The 19,732-nt window shown below is 47.1% G+C and overlaps 1 protein-coding gene across 4 annotated transcripts in view; it reads right to left on the reverse strand.

Moving 5' to 3' along the window:
• ACAP2 (ArfGAP with coiled-coil, ankyrin repeat and PH domains 2) overlaps positions 1 to 19,732 on the reverse strand; it is a 1,585,345-nt gene that overhangs the window by 793,637 nt on the left and 771,976 nt on the right. The gene's annotated exons all lie outside the window — the stretch shown is intronic.

Here is a 19,732-nt window from a genome sequence, read left to right on the forward strand (position 1 = left end):
CACATAGCCTTGCGGAAACATAAGCTGCAAATGCATAGGAAATTCTCCAGAGGGTCACGCTGGGAGGGCGATGTGGAATACGCTGGAGGAACATCCAGTTGAAAGAACGTTACCAGTTGGTAAGTAACTTGTTCTTCGAATGGATTGAGTCCTCCAACGTATTCCACATCTTTGACAGACTCCCAAAGCAGTACCAGTAAATCGGAGGAGGGAAAAGAATTTAGAGTACCCAATCTGATGGCGGAATAATGAACCGCCTTACCAAAGGCCTTATCCTGGCCATGGATTGTATCCAATGAGTAATGTTTAACAAAGGCGTGGATGGAAGCCCATGTGGCTGCATCAAAAATGTTCCTAATAGGAACCCCCCGCTGGAAGGCTGTGGAAGTAGCCACACCCCTAGTGGAATGAGCTTGCAACCCTTCAGGAGGGTCCTTACCCACCAAATGGTAACACTCTATGATGGTGAGGATTATCCACCTGGACAAGGTCTGTTTGTTAACAGCCTGGCCCAAACAGTAACCAGCATATCCTACAAAGAGTTGATTGTCCACTCTGACCCTGGACATCCTAGAAATGTAAAAGCTCAGAGCTCTCCTACGATCCAACCGATGGAGTCGCTCCTCTTCCTTACCAGGATGAGGAGGAGGGTAGAAAGATGGAAGAACCACCTTCTGACTCAAATGATATTCAGAAACTACCTTAGGTAGAAAAGAGGGATGTACCTGCAGTACAACCGTGTCCTTGTGAAACACAGTAAAGGGTGGCTTAAATGACAGTGCCTGCAATTCACTCACTCTGCGAGCGGAAGTAACCGCAACCAAAAACACAGTCTTGAAGGATAGTAATCTCAAAGGACAAGAGTGCAAAGGTTCAAACGGAGCACCCATGAGAAATTTCAAAACCAAATTCAAATCCCAAACCGGCACCTGGAAAGGGGACGGCGGGAATACATTAATCAGTCCTTTAAGAAACTGAGAAATCAAAGGATTCTTAAAAGTAAGAACATTCTTCAGCCGAGCGCTTAAAGATAGACAGCGCCGCCAGGTGACCTTTAATGGTACCCACTTGAAGGCCCCTGTGGGCCAAAGAAAGTAAGAAAGACAAAACCATAAGAATGGAGCACTGAAAAGGATCAACATTGTGATCTTTGCACCAGTCGCAGAACTTACTCCAACGACAACGGTACAGGCCGCCTGGCCGAAAGCAACACCTCCATCACGTCATCCAGGAGGTCCCAATCCTTATACCTCAACCTTTCAGATACCAAACGTGAAGGTCTAGAGTCTTGACCACTGGATGGAGAACCTGTCTTAAGGCACCCCCACAACCCCCACCCCTGCATGCGAAAGCAGATCCTCTCAGTAGGGAAGACGGTATGGAGGGCAGATGGGCATTTCTAGAAGGTCCGGGTACCACGCTCTCCTGGCCCAAACCGGAGCAATGAGGATCATGTGTGAACCGAACCTCTGTAACCTCTGCAACACCTGAGGAATGTCGGGGACAGGAGGAAACGCATACATGAGTGGGAATGACCAATCCACCACAAACACGTCTCCTAAGGCTCCTCTTGGAGGACATTCCCTTGAGCAGAATCTCTTGCACTTCCGGTTGACACTGGTGGCAAAGAGATCCACTTGCGGGGTGCCCCAAAGGGCAAATATCTCCTGAAGGACTTCCTGAGCCAACTCCCACTTGTGAGAGGTCGTGCTCTGCCTGCTCAGAGCATCCGCCACCGCATTATCGTCTCCGGCCAGATGAACTGCCGAGATCGAAATTTCCTGCTGGATGGCCCAGAACCAGAGCTGCATTGCCTCTCTGCACAACGGAAGTGACCCTATAACTCCCCTTTTTTGTTGAGGTAATGCATGGCCACTGTGTTGTCCGTCATGATCATAGGGCAGACAAGCCTTCAGGGCTAGCCTGATGGCCCTCAGCTCCTACAGATTTATGTGAAGTCTGGACTCCGATGGAGACCAACGACCGCTGGTGGGAAAGTCGTTGGCAGGAGCGCCCCATCCTGTGAGGGAAGCATCCGTCACTACCGTCACCTCCGGCCACAGTTGCCAAAACAGTCCCCCCCCCCTCATCAGGTTGCCTTTGTTGGCCCACCACAGAAGATGCTGGGAGACCGAGAGTAGAATCTGAACGGGATCCGTCATCTTGCCAGAGAACTGCGACCACTGCATCTTGAGGACCCATTGCAGGGATCTCATGCGCAACCTGGCCTCTGCCACCAGAAAAATGCAGCAGGCCATGAGGCCGAGCAACCTTAAGAATTCGAAAGCCGGGCATGTTGAAATTTGTCCACCATCTGCACAATGTGATGAGCCCTCACCTTGGGAGGCAAGCACTTCCCCAAGAACGTGTCTAACACAGCCCGATGTACTGGGGCTGTTGGGAAGGTGTCAGATGCGACTTCTTGAAATTCAACGAGAAGCCCAGCCTCTGGAGGGTGCGGCAGGTGAGACCAAGGTGATCCAACGCTTGCTGTGGAGAGCGCACCTGGATCAGCCAGTCGTCCAGGTAGGGGTAGATGTGAATCTCCCACTCGCCTGAGGTACGCTGCCACCACCACCATCAGCTCAGTGAAGACCCTCAGCGCGGAGGCCAATCCGAACGGCAAGACCCGAAACTGAAAGTGCAAGTCGCCAGCAGCAAATCTCAGGTACTTTCTGTGCGCTGGATGAATCGGCTCATGAAAGTAAGCATCCTTGAGGTCCAGAGACACCAACCAATCCTGAAGTTGAAGGGCCTGGAGGACTTGAGAAAGAGCGACGATCCTGAAGTTGTCCTTCCTGAGAAGGTTGTTCATCCAACGCAAGTCCATGATGGGTCTCACTCCCCCGTCTTTCTTCGGGATCAAAAAATAAGGGGAATGCCATCCCTGGTTCCTCTCCGCTACAGGCACTAGTTCTATAGCGCTTTTCTCCAGCAGGGCCAAGATTTCCTGCTCAAGAAGCGGATCCGGAAGCTTCAAAGAGTTTCCCCGGTCGATTGTCGTGAGGCAGCTGAAGGAAGTGAAGGAAGTAGCCATTGGCTATGGTATCCAGAAACCACGCATCTGAAGTAATGGGCCGCTATTCTTCGAGGTGCTGAGACAGTCTGCCCCCAACAGGCGAACCATGGGACATGGCCTCATGACTGTTTGGAAGCAGCTGCGGCAGTGTCTGAAGGCAAAGAGGCAGCTGCCTGAGTGGCTTTGGCACCACGATTTCCCTGACCACCACGGGTACTTTTCGCTGGCCCCTTTGACTGGCGGCCCCTCCCATTCTACCAAAGGAGGAGTAGTAACGAAAAGAACCTCCCCTCAAGGGGCGTGGCTAGAGGGCCATGGAGTAGGCCGTTTCTTCCGAGCTGCTCCCGACGATCCGATATGATCCTGCGTGAAAATAAGTTAAAAAAGGCATGTTCGTGCTATAAATGATACTATTGGATGTGTAAAGGCGAGGAGCAAGTTTGATGGAGAGCTGAGTCCAAGATGACTGCAGGAAGATTGGCAAGATCAACTGACAGTTTGTGGCCGTGGTGCGACAAGCCCAGACAAAATGGCCAGCGCTAGAACAAAGGAGGCCGAGGTAGGCCCAACAGCCCAACGGCAGACAGAGGTTCGCAAGGAGAGAGCAGTGGGTGGAAAGTGAAGCGGGAAGCAGCGGCGGCTAAGAGAACTACACTGGTGCTACAAAACGGGTTCGCTGGAAGCGGTCCGCAACACAGTGCACAAGCCGCTCGCGGCGCGCCTGAGTTGCAACGGATTGCCTACGAGAGCGAGAGGTGTAGCCCCCAAGAAGTGGACTGGGATAAGGCACAAGAGACACACAGGTCTGGCGGTGCCACAGCGTGCTATAACCAAGGAGAAGGAGGAACGGGGAAGCAGGGCCTGCACGTTACAGAAAAGCTGGTCCTCGGCATAGAGGCAGGACTGCATTATGTCGGTGAGAGGAGGCAAGACCAAGAGTAAGCAACCCACTATGGACATCTTTGCCAAGCCGCAACAGACTCTGACCACCCCGGTACAAGGTGCAGCAGCCGCGCCTGCAGAGATATCCCCGACAAAAGAGGATCATTTGATTCTAACAGCCATTACGGAGTTGAAGGCCTCATGGGGTCTAGTGATGGCGGACTTAAGAACTGCTTTGGAAACCAAAACAGATGTGGTTGGGCTAGAAGTCAACCTGTTGCGACAAGATGTAAGAGCGCTGGCTGAAAGAACAAGTGGCCTAGAAAGTACGGTGAAAGCCAATAAGGAAACCAGAACAAGTAACACAAAGTAAGTCCACATTCTGAAGCAACAGGTCGCCAACTTGGAGAACCGTGTGGAGGAGGCGGAAGGGAGAGCGAGACGGAGCAATATTTGGGTGGTCTGTCAGAAATTAGAAATGGGGCAAGCATAGGCGGCCGTATCACAAGAAATGTTATGAAAACTACATTTCCCAGTAGGCTGAGGGGCGGATGTAGTTCAGGTCTCGCGCCAGTAATAAGCTGCGGGTGATTGAGGAGTCTACTAAACCGTTGGTCACGGCGGTTTCACGTTGGGTGCCAGCGGAAGAAGCATGCAGGCGTGGACTCCAATTCCGAGCAGTGAATCATGAGCGGAGCCACGCTGAGTTCCGCGCTCGAGGCTTGGTTGCCAGAGACAGCTGGGAGCACTTTGGACAAGCTGTTAAGCGGTACTTGAGCTCCGTGCACCACTGCCTTCCTTGGCAGTGAGCATCCAGTTCACGGAAGATTTACTGCGTCACTGCTGGGAGTCCGGGTGCGCTTACGAGGCACCCGGATATACAGATAAGTGTTTTTTCTGTTATATGTTTGCCGTATGAGACTCAAGGATGTCTATTTCCTGATGGAGCCTTTATGTTTTGAAGTACACCAACTTAAGTTCCATGAGCTCTGCGCTCATCTTCTACGAGAGTGAAGGTCTATGATGTGCAGTAGACCATTCTTGAGTGTGAAAGTATAATCCACACACATGCTATGATTATGCTGATGAGTGTAAAACAATCCCGGACATTTGGTACCTTGTTACTTATCTGCACCTGAATCAAGGGGCAGAGTCTCGTCACCATATTTTGCTCCGTTTCATGTGTTTATGTTGCTTCGCCTGCCCTTTGGGCCATGTGTTCATGTCTTCTACATAATGGAAGCAGCTTCCTTGTTTGTCTCATCCAGCTGGCTGCCTATGTGGTTTCATGTCATTGCTGATGCACAATGCTGGTGGATTCATGAACTTACATGGTCAGGTTTAGGTAGGATATTTCAGAGTCTGAGATAGGAGGATTAGGAGTACAGACACAATAGGAGGCTAGGAAGTTGTGGTATAGGATTTGTGAATTTTATGTTGTCCCCCCATCTTTCCTTTGTCAATCCAACCCCTTTCCCTAACTCCGTCTTGCCCCCCATTGGCTGCCACGTGGTTCACTGTTATATTAATATTCAGACGCCCGTGCCAACCACTGTGGGAGGGTCGATCTATTCGGCTTCTGTGGTTCGGCAGATGGGGGGGGGGGGTCAAACCACTATCATCCCTTACGGTTTTGACAGAATTATCCGCCCCCTATTAGGGGTAATTGAACCACCCAGGCCAAATGGAGTTGAATCCTCCCTCTTTAGCAGAAGTGCTAAAGGCTTTGCAGGACATCCAAGGGGAACTAGCACATGCAAGACAGGAGTCAGACAATCTGAAGGCTCAGGTGCAAGGTTTGGTAGCACAGAGGACTCCCTTGGAGGGTGCTGGTCCATCCACAGGGAGTAGTGCGGGAAGAACGTCCACAGTGATAGTTCAGCAGCCAAGTAGTGTACCTTTGGCGGCACCAGAAAGATTTTCTGGTGACCACAGGAAGTTTGACATTATTAACACAATGCAGATTACATTTTTTGTGTAAACCCACGGCCTTTGAAACCATCCAGGCCAGAACCGCATTCGTGATCTCATATTTAACAGGGGATGCGGCATGGGCCATGCCATTGGTACAAAAAGATGACCCATTATTGTACAACTGGGATGGGTTCCTGGCAGAATTTGGACGGCTGTTTGACAGAGAAATTTCTTTGGCCCAAGACAAGGAATTACTTGCATTAAAAAAGGGGATGTAGGATTTGGTATCTTATGTGACTCAGTTCAACAGATTAGTAATAGAAACAGATTGGCCTGAGAATAAACAGACTGTATTGTTTTATCAGGGATTGAGGGAAGAACTAAAGGATGCTATGGCACAAGTCGAACCACAACCTGCTTCGTGTACAGCTATGATTGATCTGGCATTGAGATTAGATAATCGTATGAATGAGCGAAAGGGAGATAAGAAGAGACCTGAGGCGGTACCTTTTGCACGATTGGACAAGAGTAGAGGCATGAGGAGTAGTGAAGGAGAGCCGATGCAAATCGGGGGATTAAGGGGCCCGTTGTCAGTGGCCGAAAAGGAACAACGCAAGGTTAATAACCTATGCTTGTACTGTGGACAACCAGGTCATTATATCCAAACCTGTCCCAACATGCCAAAAAGAGGACTGAGAAGTGAAGGGAACAAGGTGGAGGCGGGAAAAGGATTGGGCCGGCCGTAGGGGGAACTCCGGTGTCAGGCCCCATTTCCAGTAGGTTCCCCAGTTGGGCAGCAAATACGGTAGCAAAGAATAATTCTCATTTGTACTTGTTGGTAACATTATTTGCCTGTACGAAACAATTGGTGTCAGCCATGGTGGATTCAGGCGCTACAGGGAATTTCATTGACATCAGTTTGGCCAGGAGGTTGGGTTTACCTTTGAGGGAGAAAGTGCAGGTGGAAGGGGTACAGTCAGTAGATGGGTCTCCATTGATTTTGGGTCCCATTTGCCAACAAACTCAAACGATTCAGATGCGGTGTGGATCAGGCCATGTAGAAGAGATTGTGTTCGACCTGATAGCAGCACCTCATTTTTGACTTATTTTAGGCATGCCTTGGGTGGTAAGGCATAACCCTAGTATTGATTGGGTCACGAGGGAGGTGATGTTGAAAGGCCGGGGTGTGGAGAACATTTGGAGGAAAACAATTGGCCCGGCTCCGTTTTTAGCAGATCAAGCATCTGACATTCAAAAGGTGGGATCTGTAGTTGCTGGTATTCCGGAGCCATATATGGAGTTCGCAGGGGTGTTTGACAAAGGGAGAGCTGAAAAGTTGCCCCCTCATCACTTATATGATTGTGTGATTGAGTTAGAACCTGAGGCCAAGTTACCGTGTAGTCGCATTTATGCACTAACCGAGAAGGAAAATCAACACTTAAGAGAATATTTGGATGATATGCTGAAAAAAGGGTTTATTAGGCATTCCACTTCTCCAGTCTCATCACCTTTATTTTTTGTGCCAAAGAAAGAAGGTACACTCAGACCCTGCATTGATTATAGAGCTTTGAACAAAGTAACCATAACAAATAGGTAACCATTGCCATTGATTTCGGTATTACTGGACCAGGTAAAATCAGCGGTGGTATATACTAAATTGGATTTGAGAGGGGCATATCATTTAATTCGTGTTAAGGAGGGAGATGAGTGGAAGACTGCTTTCAGAACAAAATTTGGATTGTTTGAATATTTGGTTATGCCTTTTGGTTTGTGTAATGCCCCTGCAGCTTTTCAATACTTTATGCAGGAAGTGTTGAGTGAGTTTTTGGATATATTCATTATTGTATATATTGATGATATTTTGATTTATTCATCTTCTGAGGCTTAACATCTAGGTCATGAGAGAGCTGTGTTGCAGAAATTGCAGGACTATGAGTTGTGTGTAAAATTAGAAAAATGTGAATTTAATACGAAACAGGTGGAATTCTTGGGATTCATATTAACACCTTTGGGCATAGTAATGGACAGGAAAAAGTTACAGGCAGTTCTGGAGTGGCCAGTACCTCAATGTGCTAAGGACATTCAGTCTTCTTTGGGTTTTTCCAATTTATTGTGAATGTTTCCCAAATTGTCACTCCAATAACTAAATTGCTAAGGAAATCATTGGGATTCTGTTGGACTCCGGAAGCAGATAGGGCGTTCCAAAAATTGAAAGATGCATTTACTTCTGCTCCCGTGTTGAGACATCCAGACTCTGAGAGACCCTATCAAGTGGAGACAGACACCTCCAACGTCGCAGTGGGAGCAGTGTTGTCCCAACAAGATGTGGAAGACATTTGGCATCCAGTTGCGTTTTATTCAAGAAAGCTAACCAGTTGTGAGCAAAACTATTCCATTACAGATAAGGAATTGTTGGCTACCAGGGCAGACTTTTTGGAGTGGAGGCATTATTTGTTGGGGTCTAAACATCAAGTGATGGTCATAACAGATCATAAAAACCTGCAATACTTTAAAACAGTGCATACACTCAGCCCGAGGCAATTGCGCTGGTCTCAATACTTCAACGAATTTGACTTCTTGGTAACCTTTAGACCAGGAAAGAAAAATGGTAAGGCTGACACATTGTCCAGGAGGCAGCATTCAGAAAACATTGTGACAGAGGTAAGAACTATCCTGCCAGTGAAAAGAGAGGTGGGAGCCATAACTAATTGTTTGTTGCACCAACTAAAACAAGAGATGAGGAAACAAAAGAGTAGACAATGGGGTCGGAAGGGATCATTAGAAACTGTCTAAAATGGTCTTTCTTACAACTCAGGAAAGTTATATCTGCTATCTTCAGAACTGCAGACGAAGGCATTACACTGGTGCCATAACTCGCCATGGGCAGGCCATTCTGGGGGGGGAAAAAAGACACAGGATATGTTAGAAAGGTATTTTTGGTGGCCCACATCGAGACAGGATACCATAAAATATATTCAAAGATGTGAGACTTGCATACGAAGTCAGACTGATCATGCAAAGAAAGCAGGAATACTGCAGCCATTGCCTACTCCGGAAAACATTTGGTCCCATATTTCTATGGATTTTATAACTGACCTGCCTCCTGATGACAACTATGATACTATCTGGGTAACAGTAGATTATTTGTCCAAACAAGCCCATTTTGTGCCTTACCGGGGAATCCCTGGAGCGGGGGAATTAGCGAAATTATTTCTTCAGCACATTGTCAGATTACATGGATTGCCTCAAGGTATTGTATCTGACAGAGGTCCTAATTTTACCTCCAAGTTTTGGTGGGCCTTTTGTCGAATGTTGGGAATAGAGTGTGCATTGTCCACCAGCTATCATCTCCAGACTGATGGACAAACAGAGCTGGTAAATCAAACTTTGGAAAAGTATTTACGATCTTATTTGCATGAGGCAATAGACTCATGGGTGCAAGCTTTGTGGTTACCAGAGTTCACATATAACAATGCAGAGCATGCTTTGTCGGGTATGGCCCCTAATGAATGTTTATATGGACAGGTACAAAATATGTTGCCCAAACACTTACCAGAGGTGGAAAGATTGCCCGTATTACATGAAAGGAAGGAATGGCTTATGACGGTCAGAAAAATGGCTAGAGCTAACTTGCAACAAGCTAAAGAAGAGTACAAGAAACACGCAGATAAAAAAGGCGTGCGGCACCCCACTATAATGTTGGGGATAGAGTTTGGTTATCTACACGCAACTTACCTCTGGTGGGGTCTCATAAATTTGCACCAAGATTCATTCGCCGTATGAAATTGTGAAATGTGTGTCAACAGTGGCTGTTAAATTGAGATTGCCTGCTACGCTAAAGATATATCCTGTGGTTCATGTATCTCTCCTTAAACCTGCAGTTCCTGGAACACGTGTAAAGAGGCCTCCTGCTATTACCAAGGAAGGGCAGACAGAATTTGAAGTCAAGAAAATCTTGGATTCCAGACGTAGACACCAGAAATTATGGTATTTAATTCAATGGATGGGACTGCTCTTGGGAACCGGCTAGTTCAGTGCATGCCCCACGGTTGGTGAAACAGTTTCATGCACGTCATCCTGAAAAAGCAGACACTGGGAAGAGACCTGGGAGAGGAGGTACTGTCAGAAATCAGAAATGGGGCAAGCCTAGGCGGCCTTATCACAAGAAATGATATGAAAACTACATTTCGAAGTAGGCTGACGGGCGGATGTAGTTCAGGTCTCGCGCCAGTAATCAGCTGCGGGTGATTGAGGCGTCTACTAAACCGTTGGTCACTGCGGTTTCACATTGGGTGCCAGCGGGAGAAGAAACATGCAGGCGTGGACTCTAATTCTGAGCAGTGAATCATGAGCGGAGCCACGCTGAGTTCTGCGCTCGAGGCTTGGTTGCCGGAGACAGCTGGGAGCACTTTGGACAAGCTATTAAGCGGTGCTTGAGCTCCATGCACCGCTGCTTTCCTCAGCAGTGAGCATCCAGTTCACGGAGGATTTACTGCGTCACTGCTGGGAGTCCAGGTGCGCTTACGAGGCACCCGGACATACAGATAAGTGGTTTTTCTGTTATATGTTTTCCGTATGAGACACAAGGATGTCTATTTCCTGATGGAGCCTTTATGTTTTGAAGTACGCCAAATTAAGTTCCATGAGCTCTGCGCTCATCTTCTACAAGAGTGAAGGTCTATGATGTGGCAATAGACCATTCTTGATTGTGAAAGTATACCTACCAAAGAATCCACACACATGCTATGATTGTGCTGATGAATGTAAAACAATCCCGGACATTTGGTACCTTGTTACTTATCTGCACCTGAATCAAGGGCCAGAGTCTCGTCACCATAGTTTGCTCTGTTTCATGTGTTTATGTTGCTTCGCCTGCCCTTTGGCCATGTGTTCATGTCTTCTTCATAATGGAAGCAGCTTCCTTGTTTGTCTAATCCAGCTGGCTGCTTATGTGGTTTCATGTCATTGCTGATGCACAATGTTGGTGATTCATGTTCTATGTAATTTACATGGTCAGGTCTAGGTAGGATATTTTAGAGTCTGAAATAGGTGGGTGATCAGGATTAGGAGTACAGACTCAGTAGGAGGCTAGGAAGTTGTGGTATAGGAATTGTGAATTGTATGTTGTCTCCCCATCTTTCCTTGGTCAATCCACCCCCTTTCCCTAACTCCGTCTTCCCCCCATTGGCTACCACATGGTTCTCTGTTATATTAATATTCAGACACCCATGCCAACCACGGTGGGAGGGTCGATCTATTCGGCTTCTGTGGTTCGGGAGAGGGGTTTGATCCCCTATCATCCCTTACGGTTTTGACATGGTCGGCCTACCGGAGGGAGAGGAAGGTCAGGACCCCACGGACTACGTGGAGAATGTAATCCTGCAGGAAATAGGAGCTGACAAACTTTTCCAAGGATTTTCCGTTTGGGGTGTTTGTTGTTTCGGGAAGTTAATGTTGGAAGACAAGCCTGCATAGAATGGGAATGTATTTAGTCATGGACTGCACTTGTGGGGGGGAGAAGAGGGACCCTGATATGCCATGGGGGATCTTAAAATAATTACCTGGAACGTCAGAGGGCTCAATAGTTATCTAAAGAGGAATAAGGTCATACTATACCTATGCAGACAGAAAGTAGACATAGCCCTGCTGCAGGAGACCCATCTTACACAAGACAAGATGGAGATGATCCGGAAAAAATGGAAGGGGACTGTGGCGGGAGCAGCATATTCGGCCTATGCCAGGGGGGGTGATCATTTGGGTGGCGCCACATGTCCCGTTCCAACTGTTACAGTCCGCGGTGGAGGCAGACGGGAGGATGGTCATGATGAGAGGGCTGGTGGAAAACAGGGAGATAAGCATTATAAACATGTACGCCCCGAAACAAAACACAGCGGCATATTTCAGAACCTTATGCAGCTAACTCAGTACGTGCTTGGGAGGGGCGGTGATCTGGGGAGGAGACTTTAACTGTGTGTTAAACCCTATGGTAGATAGGTCAGATGGAAAAACTGACAGACCCACACCAGCCGCCAGAGCGCTGCATACGCCGTTAGATGATTTCGGGTTTGTGGATGTATGGAGGGCACATCACCCCCAAGAGAGGCAGTATTCGCACTACTCAGCTCCACAAAATTTGCACACTAGATTGGATGATATGTTTGCCACGCAAGATTTAATGACTGAGATAACGGAAACGGAATATAAAGCGAGGGTGTCCTCAGACCATTCGCCACTAATCTTGAGATGGCAATACCGACCCCCGAGGGCAAAGATCCCGACATGGCGCCTCAGAGCAGAGGCAGTGAAAGACACCATCTTCCAGGAGGATATGAGGGAGGAAATAAACTATTTTGAGATAAACACTGGCAGTGTAGAGACAGCAGGTATGCTTTGGGAGGCCTTTAAAGTGGTGATGAGCTAAATCCAAAGGGCTACAAGGAGGGATTCAGGCTGAACTGCAAGATACTGAGAAGGAACTAGAAAGGGCACTAAGGGAAGGAGGTAACACCAAGGAAGATAATGAAAGAATACTTAAGCTGCAGCAGAAATATGCGGGGCACTGGGAAAGATTGTGCAATCTTAACTATAAAAAGTATACAGAGAGACAGCATGCAGGGGGGATAAACAAGGGAGGGTCTTGGCATGGATATATAAAAGTGAGAGCCCCCCCCAGGCCGCCGATCAGGACAATAACGAGGGAGGATGGGAGCTTAGTGGACAACCAAGAGGGAGTTAATCAAGAATTTGTGGAGTATTATCGACTCCTGTATGGAGATGAGGACAGTGACTGAACAGAAATAGCAGAACCACTGGAAGATATAGGACTGCCGCAGATTAGTGCCGAAGAGCGGGAGGAGCTGGATGCCCCGATTACCTTAGAGGAGTTGGAAGAAGTAGTGAGACAGTTGCCTACTAGTAAGACCCCAGGAACTGACTGACTTCCAAGCTAATTTTATAAAACATATAAGGATGAAGTCCGCTTTTAGAAATGTTGAATGAAGCGTATGAAGTGGGTGGGCTGCCAGAGTCCCTCAGAGAAGCGACAATTATACCACTGCCCAAACCTAATAAGAAGGGTCATAACTGTGGATCATACAGACCCCTGTCAATGCTTAACCAAGGCAGTAAAATATTGACGGCTGTTTTGGCAAACAGAATGAAGAGGGTTATTGCTAAACTAATACATCCCGACCAGACTGGCTATGTTCCGAACAGGAACATATCCAACAATCTCAGGCGACTCCACCGAGTTGTTGAGTATGCAAATGAAGACGAAGCTGAACTGGCGATTGTATCGCTAGACTCAATAAAGGCCTTTGATTCGGTCAAATGGCCGTGGCTGATGGCGGCTCTGACTGGCTATGGGATAGGGCCTGGGTACTTACAGTGGGCTAAAATGCTATATAGCGCTCCGTTGGCCAGTTAAAACGGGGTCAGTGATATCAGAGAGGTGGCAGCTTCGGAGGGGTATTAGGCAAGGATGCCCATGGTCTCCTATGTTGTATATTCTTGCCCTGGAACCCTTGGCCATATACCGGAGGCAACAGTATGACCCGATAGGCATTGCTGTAGGAGGGGAAACGCATCTAATCTCTTTGCATGTGGATGATATGTTGTACTTAAGGCATCCACAAGAAAACCTCCAGTACATTCTTGAAGTGATGGAGTGATATGCAAAGCTGTCTGGCATAGCCATGAACCCCCAAAAATCTAGCATATTTCCACTCGGCAGGTACAAAGGGACCCCGCTAGAGCAGCTACCGGTACTACAGACATCCTGGGCGGTGCACACGTTCCGATATCTTGGAATAGATGTATACCATATGGTGGAGGAGGAACACCAGTATAATACAGAGGAGGCGATCAGGAAAATTGGAAATAGAATGAAGTTCTGGGTGAAACTACCTCTAGCGATGATGAGGCGAGGGGCAATGTTGAAAATGGTGGTCCTACCCAGACTCTTGCATTATTTTGGAAATATCCCATATCTTAAAACGAGTCGGACCTTTGACAAGAGAGAGCATGTGCAGGGACTTCCTCTGGCATGGGACGAAGAATAGGGTAGTCCTTTGGAAGCTGCAAAACTCATACGAAAAAGGGGGAAAAAAACTGCCGAACTACGAAATTTACAATATAGCAAGCCAGCAGCAATATGTAGCTAAATGGCTCTCCGAAGAGTTAACCTCAGAGTCCAGGCTGTTCCGACAGGACTGTGCCCCATACTTCCTAAAGGAAATGATGTGGCTGCCTAAGGCAGACATGGAAGGGCGCCCAAAGATGATGTTACTAGGGTGGAAGATATGGTGCAGGGCCTGCCAGCTGATGGTGAATTAATTCCCGTGCTCCCCGCAGGTACCACTAGTGGCGTTGACCGGCAAAGACAAGCAATTAAGGATGATGATTAGGAAACACTGGGAACCGGTGGGGATAGCAACCATGGGTGATATATGGCAGGAAGGAGACATAAGGGACTTTGCGATATTGGAGGAAGAAACTGGGTTACATACGGGCCAGTATATTACATACCACAGGGTGGTGCAGAAAATCAAGGAGACATGGTCCGAATTAACACTAGCAGAAGAACCGAACACTATCATAGACACAATATAAGACATCACAGAGGGGGGACACGACATATCTAGAATATATGAGTTGATGATGTCCAAGGTGGGGAAGGAAGTGGCGCAACCGAGACAGGACTGGGAAGAGGAAGTAGGAGCCCCAATGAGTGATGGCATGTGGGAACGAGCCCAGAGGAACCACAAAAAAGTGTCGAGAAATGCAAGACTGCAACAGATACAACTGTACGTAACCCATAGGGCGTATATGATGCCCCAAAGAATAGCTAAATGAAAAAATGTGGGACGGCAAGCATGCCCCATATGTGATGAGGAAAATGCCGGAATGGTGCACATGTTTTGGTCATGCCCAGTCATTGAGCGTTTTTGGGGCGATGTGGCGCACAAGTTGGCTGAAAAAGGAATCAAAATTGTAGTGGATACAGTGTGGGTCTGTTTGATGGGAGGGTTTCCAAGACCGCAAAAACTCAAGCAAGTGAGTAAATTAAAGGACTTGGTGTATGCGCTTGCAAAGAGGAGAACTGCTATGGGGTGAAAGGCATGCCACAGACCAAGACTAGAAGCATGGTGGAAAGATCTACAGAAATGGGCCGAAGCGGAAACTGTGGTATGGCAGGATGCAAGTAATGTTGGGGGGAGAAAGAGGCTGAGACCCTGATAGCCTGGAAACAATTGATAGAGTTATTTGGGGTACCACGAGACCCAACGGAAAATATGGAGGATGAATCCTTATCACAAGCTGCAGAAACAGAACACGGTAGGGAATAGGCTCGTAACGGAGAGAGGGAAGGGGAGAAGCAGTGGACATGTTGAAGAGATGTAGGTTTATAATGTTACTGTATGCACTGCAAGTTTGGTTTGTATGGTTTGCTGAAATAAAATTAATATATATTTTTTTTTTAATTAAAAATATTTTTAAAAAAAAAATAACCTCCCCTCCACTGCTGTCCCCTAGGACGAACAGGCGGAGGTTGATGCACCACAGTGCTTAAAGATTTCGCCGCAGCTTTTGAGGTCTGCAACCTCTCAAGGCTCTCGTCAGCCTTGCTGCCAAACAAATGTGCGCCATCAAAGGGCATGTTCAGAAGATGGGCATGCACGTTCGGAGCAAACCCCGACTTTCGCAACCACGCAAATCTGCGTATAACGGTGCTCGCAGTCATGGACTGGCTAACACTGTCGGCCGTATCCAAACCCGACTTGAGGGATTCGCACATGTCATCCTTGCCGTCCTGCATGAGCGCAATGAACCCATCCCTTTCTTCTCCATAGGGACTATGCTCAGCCGCCAAAGCAACAATTCCACAGAGTGTGTGAAAACCTTGCCAAGGCATACGTGGAGTTGGCCGATTTTAAGGCCATGCTCCCAGCAGAAAATACCTTCCGGCCCCAACCGTCGAATCACTTGTCGTCCCTATCCAGAGGGATGGTAGGGTATGCCGCCTGCCTCGAGGTGGCCGCAGCCACCTGAACCACCAAACTCTCGGGAGTGGGGCGAGTATATAAATAGCTGGGGTCGCTAATGGAAGGGCGGTATTTCTTGGTCAAAGACTTAACAGTCGGAAGAGATTCCAGGGACTACCAAGCAGCTGCCACCCTTTTCTGCAAGGTGAGATGAAATGGCAAAACTGGGTTAGAGGACGGACCTTGATCGAAGATGTCCGTTAGATCCTCCTGAACGAAGTCCTTAGGAGGACTGGACCAGCCCAGATACTCCGAGACCCTCGCCATGAGCCTCTGGTACAAAGACTCTGCATGAGCCCCAGGCTCAGGCCTACCAAATTCCACTTCCGGAGAAGCGTCCAACCCACTGGCATCATGGAGGGTCTGCCTCAACTCCTCCAACTGACTGTCTCCAGAAAAAGTGGAGCTTCGTCAAGTTCACCAGAGGCCTCAAACTCCGACCTTTCTTCCTCTTCATAAATGTCATCCAGAGGGGGTTGAAACCCAGGCCTGGAGGCCTAAGAGGTCCTGGAGATCAAAACTGGCCGCACAGACTTCCCAGCAGCCTTCCCTGGAGGATCCACGAGATCCAGGTACTCCAAAGGCAAATTATGAGAAAAAATCCCCAAAGGTGCCGATAGCGCCGGAGGCTTCGACGTCGAGAGCATCGACAACCTCGACGTTGTGATTGCTGAAGGCTTCGGCGTTGACGTCGACACAGGTGCCGACGGTGCCGTGGGCTGATACGATGGCAAAGCAGCGACATCCAAGTCGACGCCGGCATTGAGCCCACAGTAGGTTGCTGCGGTCTCGCTGGGGATGAGGACCAAGACCTAGAAGCACGTCTCTTGCGACTTTTCAAATCCTTGTCCGTACGGGAACGTACAAAGGCTCCCGATGCAAGTCGCGACATGGACCCGAGACTGAAGGCGTGCGAGCCACGGAACGAGACTGATCCTGGCGGCTTTGTGAGATGGCGCAAGAAGCCCCGTGCCCTGCGATTGAAAAATCGCTAACATTTGCTCTTTAAACGCCGCCCATTCCTCCGGAGTAGAGGGCTTCGTTGGGCACGCTACCTTCCTCGAGGCACCATCCTCCAAGGAGGACAGGGAAAGGCGACCGGTGATGGCACTTCCTAGAGTGCCGGGACGAGGAAGACGAATGGTGGGAACCACTCCAAGACCGAGATCTCCGGGACTCCTTCTGACACGGAGAGTCGCCCCTCGAGTCGTCGGTAGAAACCCTTTTGGACTTCGATTTAGATGTTTGGGACTTAACAGGCTTAGAGCCCCTACCTGGAGCTTCGACTTCCGCTCCCGCAAGGCCTTGGCAGTCAGCGACTGACATTTCGAGCAATCGTCGGTGTCGTGCGACTCACCCAGGCACCGCAAACAAATGCGATACAGGTCGGTGATCGACATTTTTGATCTGCACTCCCGGCAGGTCTTGAAGCCAGACCGCGGAGTCGGAGGGGTCGAAGAGAAAGACATCACGATTAACACACGAGGCGCGCCGAGTTTCACCAAGTAACGCGGTCGCAGAAAAAAACTTAAACTGAGGCTACGGGCGCCAAGCGTCCTATTTATAACATCCGGTAACGTCGCCCTCGACGGAGGCCTTCCAGGGACATCGACCCGACGTCATCGACGCAGGACGCCCTGTGCTGAAAAAGTTTCCGAAGTGCACAGCTGTGGACATTACATATCAAAGATGTGGAATACGTTGGAGGACACAATCCATTCAAAGAGATCATTTAGAATTTGCATACATCAATACTTGGTAGAATTGAAGTTTGCCCATGCAACTCTTTACAAGGTTTAAATATGTGGATACAACAAGTCCTGTATATATTCAGTGTGTTGTAAGAAATATATTTGCATGTGTTTGCAAGTGAAACTGTGTTGTAGAGTGTGTTTGAATAACATTACTTCTGAACAAAATGAGTGCACAGTTTCACAGAGAAAGATGTTACACCATAAATTATAGAGAGTGAATTTCATCACCCTGTGTCCAGCCACACTGTCTTCTGATGCATCACAGAGCACTCCAGAGAGTAAACAACAACACAGGAAATTGCTTATTTGACCAATTATCAGGCCATATTGATTGACATCTTACACTTCATAACATCATGCGAGTGAAATATTGCACTCAATTACGTCAGTCAAATCCTTTCCACAGCTCTAATGTGGTGATGTTTTCAAGGCATCCAGCCTGAATAATACACTATCACCCAACAACAGCAGAAGGGAAAAAATAGTTGCATGGCAAAACCCATACTAAGCATGAGACAGACAGAAAAACAGCTGTTATGCCAACAAACTATTGTGTTCTATCAGTATTCCGGGAAAGTATTATTTACAATGTAGCAGGTGATATAACAGTGGCGTAATTTGCGTACTGAAAATATCAACCCAAATAATTATCATTCATGTTCTATTCGAAATGGTTCACTTTTCAATCACCCAATATAAAAATACATTTTGTCTAACAAAAAATAATAGTTTCCATTCAAACAAATTTTAAATGCATTTGGTCACCATTAGACAAAATATTATTAATGTTGAATTTGCACACATTTGGGATTTGCAGGCTGCACAGATAACGGCAAGGCTTCAACCCAAGTTGCAGAGAAAATGCTTTTGGGGTCAATATTTAAATATTTTCTATTGAATTGCTTGTAACACCCTACCCCATCATTTGCTTTGCTAGTCAGGTTGAGGCCTTGTTGTGGTTGCAGCTCACACATCATCATTTTGGGGCAATTGTCTTAATAATATCTATTCATACAATATTGAGCATACTGTGTGATGAAACAAATATCCTTTATTTAAATTTGTGCCAAAACACAATAGCAACAGAACAAGTAATGCAAGGCCAGCCCTGCCACCCCACAACAGATTTAACTCTTTAACCGAAACTGGGGCGCATTTAAGTACATTTCTTAAAAGCAAATACCACCATGAAAGGCAATTAAACGCAAGGATTTTCCCTGAAGCAAGTCTTCGAAAAGACACAAGTATGACGTCGATCAATTTCGATATGGAACTAGACAAACATACTGAAGACAGCAGTGTGCGTTAGTGTCACCACACTAATAAAATCACTGAAAACTACATCGAGCATTGTCCGGAATTAAGTTTTATGCAAATATGAACGAATATAACAATTTTAGAAACCTGCACGTGTTCAATAGGTAGCAAGTACATTAGAGCAAGAGATATCAATGTAGCCAGCCAGACTATATAGATCAGAACCCCCCACTGCCTCCCCACCCGCAACTCCTATATCCCCTCAACCGAAAGCGCAATTATCCAAAAACCAGAGGAAAAACTGCTGGATAAACAGGCCTCTTGGCCTTCTGCTCCGTTTCTCTGCAATCTGTGATCCAGACTCTCATATCTGGCCTCAAAACATTATTCTTCTGCATTTTATTTTATCTACTTGAGCTATACTATTAACAACATTAGCGTGTGCCAGTTAAGAGTATTCTGCAAATCAGAGCATCGATGTGTATATATAGACTATTTATTGCCACGCCTGCTTCAATGACATATGGTAATGCTTTAAAATGTTATCTTACCTTGCTGCTTTTTACAGGATATAGCAATTTGATTTTATGATCAGACACAGAATGCCCATTTAAAATTATTTGTCTAGCTCTATTTGGACAAACCATTTTCAGATTGCTTTCTGCAAACAAAATGTTAATTTTATCAAAGAAAGGACCACATTTGTTGTTTAAGCTTCTCCTTTTCTAGTTTCTTTGTATGGCTATTATTTTAAATGTTTGATAGACTATAGAAGGCAACATGTGATATTACTCAAACATGCTGACAATACCCAAATGCTTTACAAAGAAATTATATTTGTATATTATCATTTATAATACTTC

Source organism: Ambystoma mexicanum, chromosome 10 (assembly GCF_040938575.1).
Source record: "Ambystoma mexicanum isolate Mex_15411 chromosome 10, UKY_AmexF1_1, whole genome shotgun sequence".
In the NCBI taxonomy this organism is placed as follows: domain Eukaryota; kingdom Metazoa; phylum Chordata; class Amphibia; order Caudata; family Ambystomatidae; genus Ambystoma; species Ambystoma mexicanum.